This window comes from Ranitomeya imitator, chromosome 2 (genome assembly GCF_032444005.1).
Source record: "Ranitomeya imitator isolate aRanImi1 chromosome 2, aRanImi1.pri, whole genome shotgun sequence".
Lineage (NCBI taxonomy): Eukaryota > Metazoa > Chordata > Amphibia > Anura > Dendrobatidae > Ranitomeya > Ranitomeya imitator.
In genome coordinates, this window is record NC_091283.1 from 316,999,036 (window position 1) to 317,005,519 (window position 6,484).

A 6,484-nucleotide genomic window follows, 5' to 3' on the forward strand; every position below is an offset into this window, starting at 1 on the left:
TGCCTCAGAGAAATTTCCCAAAGGAAAAGGCAGCCCCCCACATATAATGACTGTGAGTTAAGATGGAAATGACAAACACAGAGATTAAATAGATTTAGCAAAGAGAGGCCCGACTTACTAAAACAGACAGAGGATAGGAGAGGTCACTTTGCGGTCAGCATAAAAACCTACAAAAAGCCACGCAGAGTGTGCAGGAAAACCGACTCACGGTGCGGAAGAGCCACCCTGCATCCAGAGCTTCCAGCAAGCAAGACAAAATAAACAATAGCAAGCTGGACTGAAAAATAGCAAATAGGTAAATAGCAAAAGGAACTTAGTTTCTGCTGGAGTGAACAGGTAACCAGAACGATCCAGGAGCAAACTAGACAAGTAGAACAACATTGACAGCTGGCATCTAGCAATGATCCAAGTGGAGTTAAATAGAGTAGCCAGCTAACGAATTAAGCTCGTCACCTGTGGAAGGAAACTCAGAAACACCCACAGCCACCAGAGAAAGTCCATGGACAGAACCAGCCGAAGTACCATTCCTGACCACAGGAGACAGCTCGACAACCGAATTCACAACAGAGAGGTGTCTTATAGACACCTCTTCATTACTAAGCGGTGGGCTTGATGTCACGTGACAATACAAAGATGAAATCAACCCCACAAATATTAACCCCTCTTGCCACCGCTACAGGACAAGTGGGAAGAGTCGGGAAAGCGCCAAAATTGGTGCTTATAATAGGTTTGCCTTTTCTGGGCAGCTGCAGGCTGCTGTGTTTAGGCCGGGGGGGGGGGAGGGGTTCAATATCCATGTCCCCTTACCAGCTTGAGAATACCAGCCCCCAGCTGTGAGCTTTAGCAAGGCTGGTTGTCAAAAATGGGGGGACCCCACACCATTTTTTAAAATTATTTAAATAATTTAAAAAAATAGCATGGGTACCCCTCTACTCTTGATAGCCAACATTGCTGAAGCTGACAGTTGGGGGTTGCAGCCCCACGCTGTGAGATTTTCCTGGTTGGTTCAAGAAAATAGGGGTAACCCACATCAGGTTTTTCATTCATTTATTTCAATATATTGCAGGCGGTGGGTGAGGAATACCCCGATCATCCGTTCCTGCTGTCACTTTTATTAGCGACAGCAGGAGTCAGATGATGGGAGTAATAGTCCCAAAAGCCCCCACCTGCTTTTATCGTTTGGACTTTAATATAACTCTCATCATTCTCCTCTGCTCGCGCCTACCGCCAGCAGAGCAGGAGAGAATGATGAGAACCGTCTTCAGCACCTGCCGCCGGGGAACAGCGGTTACTGTATCGCTTCTTCTCCGGTGCTGATGCGGGTCACACGGAGGATATCAATGTGTGTTCTCCATGTGCAAGTGTGCGGTACATTTTGCCGTCCATGCTGACAGTAAAAAAAAACAGATGAATAAAACTTGGCACTCAATGTGAGAAGAAAAGCTTCTTAATTTATTGATGCATCCAGACAAACAAAACTAAACGTTTTCGGTCCACTCCGGACCTTCCTCAGGGCGTTTCTTTGACATTGACTATGAATATATAAATAAATATAGTATCACATGATGTAGAAATACATGTCATATAATGCAAAACAAGAGAGATATATACTAGTGAATTTAGCACAAATATATACGTGATGCTCCTCTGGTTAAAGGAACATGTGTCGGAGAGATGAATCTATCCAGAAAACAGGTGCTCCGTGCATGGTGGAGATATAGTCCGTGCTGAGTCGCTGGATAAGGGAAGTAACAATGGTGCTGGAGATGGAAGAGCGCTGATGAATGTGTGACCAGAGGCAAATAAGTGCCTAGCTCAGTGAGGGAAACAAAAAAGGATACATAGCAAATATGCACTACTCAAATGGTTGAAGACCAGAAGTGAGACACAATAAGCGCCTCCGGTGAAGATCTATAAAGTTGCTTAGTGGTAGATCTAACGTGAAGACCTAAAAAGAAGGAATGAGTGAGAACGTGCACATGTACATAACAGGGCACACAAGGAGTACACAAGTAGTGGTAAAAAAGAGCATGGGCAGTATGGGTCCTGAGAGAGTAGAGATAAGGAGTCACGTATGTAGTACCTAGAGGTAAATAAGGGAGCAGGGAGAAGTGGGTAGGTGCCCACAGCAGGAAGGCAAAGTATGTCAAACAGAAACTACCTGGATATGGAAGCTAAACTGCATAGATGAGCGTCAGAGAGAAGGAGAAATACTGCAGCAAGTGTATGCTACAAGAGACTAAACATGAAGGAAAGGGTTAAAAAAGGACACAGGTGCTAAGTAGTAGTAGAATGTAAAAGCAGAGAATACATGTACCTGGAGAATCGGAGCACACTAGTATATGAAGCGCCACGGTAAGGAGCACAGCCTAGTGGGGATAACGGCGCTGTAGAGAAAAATGTCCGGGTGAGTACAATGGAGACAGGTACCGCAAACAAAGCGGGGGCCAGGGCCGCGGAAAGCACCAGCGTACCTGGAGGTCCGGATCCTAGAAGAGCGATGTGCCAAGCAGCAAGGAGAGATGCTGAGTGAGGAGCGGCACTTCCGGGTATAAATCCCAGTGACTGATGATGCAATCGTGGTCATGTGACCACAGGAAGATGGCGCATGCGCAGAGAGCGCTGGAGGAAAGGGGAGGACAGAACAGGGAACAGAATCCCTGCTGACCAGGGCGCAAGGAGCTGTCATGTGACCGCAGGCAAGATGCATGACAGCGCTGCATGTGTGTAATGTAATGAGCTGTATAGGTTAGGGGAGGGGGAAAAAAGGAAGAAGCACAGAACATAAGTGCTGAGAAAAAGATATAGGAAGAGAGGACCCATACTACAGGGGGAGGGTAGTGATATCGTACCGTACAGACTATAAACGGCGCCCAGTGTAGTGAACATGGTGAAATCTAGCGGTTCTAAAGGAAAAAGAAAATAAATTAGTATATAGGACCAAAACATATAAAGACATAATGTACAATAATTTACAATAAATTACAATAGGGCCGAGACATCATATTCCCTATTGAGACCTTTTGGCTCTAGGGTCTGGAGGGTAAAAATCCAAAAAGCCTCCCTTTTCTTGAGGATTTTAATCCTATTGAGACCTCTCCTGTTGGGTGCAATTTGTTCCAGAACCTGGAACCTCAGTTGCGAAATATTGTGGTTCTTTTCGTGGAAGTGGTATGGCAGGGGCAGATGATTTCTTTTGCAGCGAATGGTTGATTTATGCTGTGAAACCCTATCCCTAATGGGTTGGGTGGTTTCCCCAACATAGGCAAGGCCGCATGGACATTTAATTAGATATAGTACGTATGAGGAATCGCATGTATAATAACCCTTGATCGGGATACCCTGGCCCGTATGAGGATGAAACACTTTGGAACCTTTTTGGACATTATTACACTGGAGGCAACCAAGACAGGGGAAGGTGCCCTGTTTTTGTGTCTGTAAAAAAGTTTGTCTAGATATAGTGCTCCTGGAACCCACATCCGCCTTCACTAGTCTGTCCCGTAAATTTTTAGCCCTGCGAAAACGGGATAAAAAGGGTAATTTAAACTCGGGAATGGTCGGATAACTTTTTTGTAATAGACCTCAATGGCGTCTGATGGTCGATTGTACTACATTGGAGAAGGGGTGAAAGGTGCTAACAAAGGGAATGCGTTTATTATTGTCGTTAGCATTGTTAGAAACACTAGTATGTTTAGCTTGTAGTAGTGTCTTTTGTGGGTAACCCCTATTCGAGAATTTCTGTTGCATCTCATTTAGTCTGATGTTTTTGGTGGTTTCATCCGAGACTATCCTGTTTATCCGTTGAAACTGTGATTTGGGGATGGCATTTTTAATAGAAGGAGGGTTGCAACTATTGTAATGCAGGAGACTGTTTCTGTCAGTGGGTTTCAAAAATAAGTCAATAGGTAACTCACCACCGTCCTTTTTACAGATCAGGGTGTCCAGAAAACTTATCCGGTCCATGTTATACTGCAAAGTGAATTTTAATTCTGGCCACACATTGTTAAGGTGTTTGTCAAAAGAAATGAGTGAATCTATAGGGCCGTCCCAAATGCAAAATATGTCATCTATGTAGCGGCGCCATATGCGCGAGTGGGTTTGGAATAGAGGATGGGTGTACACAAAGTTTTTCTCGAAGGATGACATACAGGCGATAGCATACGGGGGCGCTACGTGCGAGCCCATAGCGGTGCCCTGTTGTTGAATATAGAAGGTATCCTCAAACATAAAGTAGTTATCCCTGAGGACCAGGTTTAAGAGGTCTGTGCAAAAGCGACGTATCTTTATATGAGTGCCTGCTTCATTAAGGAGTCTGTCTACAGCTAGTATACCTTTCTCATGTGTTATGGACGTGTATAGGCTGCTCACATCCCAGGTAACTGGCAGTGAAGAGGAGGGGATAGTGTCAAGTGCCCTAATGAGTCCAAGGAAATCATTAGTGTCTAGAATAAAGGAGCTGGTAGCTTTGACCAGAGGTGTAAGGATTTTCTCCAATACTATAGCTGGAGGGGATAGAATGGAGTCAGTGAGGGACACTATAGGGCGCCCAGGTGGTTTAAACAGTTGTTTATGAATTTTGGGCAAAAGATAGAATATTGGAGTTATAGGATCAGTTTTAGTAAGAAAGGTCCTGAGCTTGTTATCTATAGTGCCCTCCTGTTCATGGAATTCAAGTAGGGTCTTAATTTTCTGGGCAATGCTGTTGAGAGGGTTTTGTGAAGTGACTCTATATATGTCAGAATCATTCAACTGTCTGTAAGCCTCCTCCATATAATCTGTCCTATCCATAATCACTATTGCCCCACCCTTATCAGCTGGTTTAACCACAAGTGTTTTATCAGCAGACAGCTGATCTAGGGCCAGTTTCTCGGATGATGATAAGTTAGTGTGAAAATGAAATTTGCCAAGGTGTAAATCTCGATGGAAAACATCAATGTCCCTTTCCACCAGAGAGATGAAAGTCTCAATTGGTGGACTATTTTTTGGAGGCATAAAGGAGCTTGGAGAGCGAAGACCCAAACCCCGAAGGCCAAGGAGAGACTTATTTGCCTCTGGTCACACATTCATCAGCGCTCTTCCATCTCCAGCACCATTGTTACTTCTCTTATCCAGCGACTCAGCACGGACTAGATCTCCACCACGCACGGAGCACCTGTTTTCTGGATAGATTCATCTCTCCGACACATGTTCCTTTAACCAGATGGAGCATCACGTATATATTTGTGCTAAATTCACTAGTATATATCTCTCTTGTTTTGCATTATATGACATGTATTTCTGCATCATGTGATACTATATTTATTTATATATTCATAGTCAATGTCAAAGAAACGCTCTGAGGAAGGTCCGGTGTGGACCGAAAACGTTTAGCAGTTTTGTTTGTCTGGATGCATCAATAAATTAAGAAGCTTTTCTTCTCACATTGAGTGCCAAGTTTTATTCATCTGTATTCTACGGGGTGGACACCCTACTTGAGCACCTCCAATCCCTACATCTATTGAGTGCCGTGTTCTCTAATAGTAAAAAAAAACAGATGTGTCTACGTGTGGGACACACGGTCCAAGGAAACACACTGACATGTGCACAGACCCATTCATTTGAATGGGTCTACATGTGTACATGTTTACAGTACGTGTGAAAACTGTCACCTCACGTACCAGAGACAAGTGTGAAAGAGGCTTTATGATGTTGTGGTAGTTTACTCACGTGGCGGCACACAGAGGTAGGAAAAATGGGAACACCGTCTCTTTAATGTAAGGCAGCATAAACCAACTTGTGGGGAAAACAAACTCAGCCTTTTTGGCTAAAACAGGAACAAAAGAAAACAAAATGAAGCAGCACAGTCTGTATGTTGCAGGTGGCACCCCGCTCTGGAGCAGCACAGTCCATATGTTGTGGGTGGCACCCCGCTCTGGAGCAGCACAGTCCGTATGTTGCTGGTGGCACCCCGCTCTGGAGCAGGACAGGTTCAGTCTGTAGTCGACGAGCCACAAAGCCTCTGGAGTCCTCTCTCCAGGCTAGCTGAACCCAGACTGCCTGTAGAGCTCGGTTATTTCAACCCAAGCCTGTAACTTCCCCATCATGTGATTGATCACATGATCATGACCTCATGCAGGTCCTGGCAGGTCTGCCAGGGGAGATAAAGTGGACCTTCTCCCACCCACTCTGTGAAGGTCCGCATAAAACCAGCCCTGTTTATGCAACTTAACCCTCACAACACGTAGTGTGCTGGAGAAAAATGCTCTGGTTTCACATCCCTGAAACTGTTAAGCGCAGTGACACATATCTCCCCTCTATCAGCTTACCACTGACTCTGTCACAATGTGTAGATGGCTGTGAAGGTCTTGTGTTCAGTGTTGTTTTATCCACCAGTATTATATGTTTTATACTTGTGTAATGAGAACGGTGGAGATGGCAGGATTAGAGCTGATCATAGATGTGACTTCTCCATCTGTCTGTGACTTTTACAATATTTGTTTCAGGG

General features: G+C 44.7%; 1 long non-coding RNA gene across 1 annotated transcript; it reads right to left on the minus strand.

The window, feature by feature from the left end:
• Nucleotides 1-1,841: 1,841 nt before the first annotated feature.
• LOC138663445 (uncharacterized) lies at nt 1,842-6,473 on the minus strand. The gene is made up of 3 exons (XR_011318189.1): nt 5,707-6,473; nt 2,853-2,906; nt 1,842-1,948 (listed from the first exon to the last, which is right to left on the minus strand). It is a non-coding gene; the product is annotated as an uncharacterized lncRNA (long non-coding RNA).
• Nucleotides 6,474-6,484: the final 11 nt, after the last annotated feature.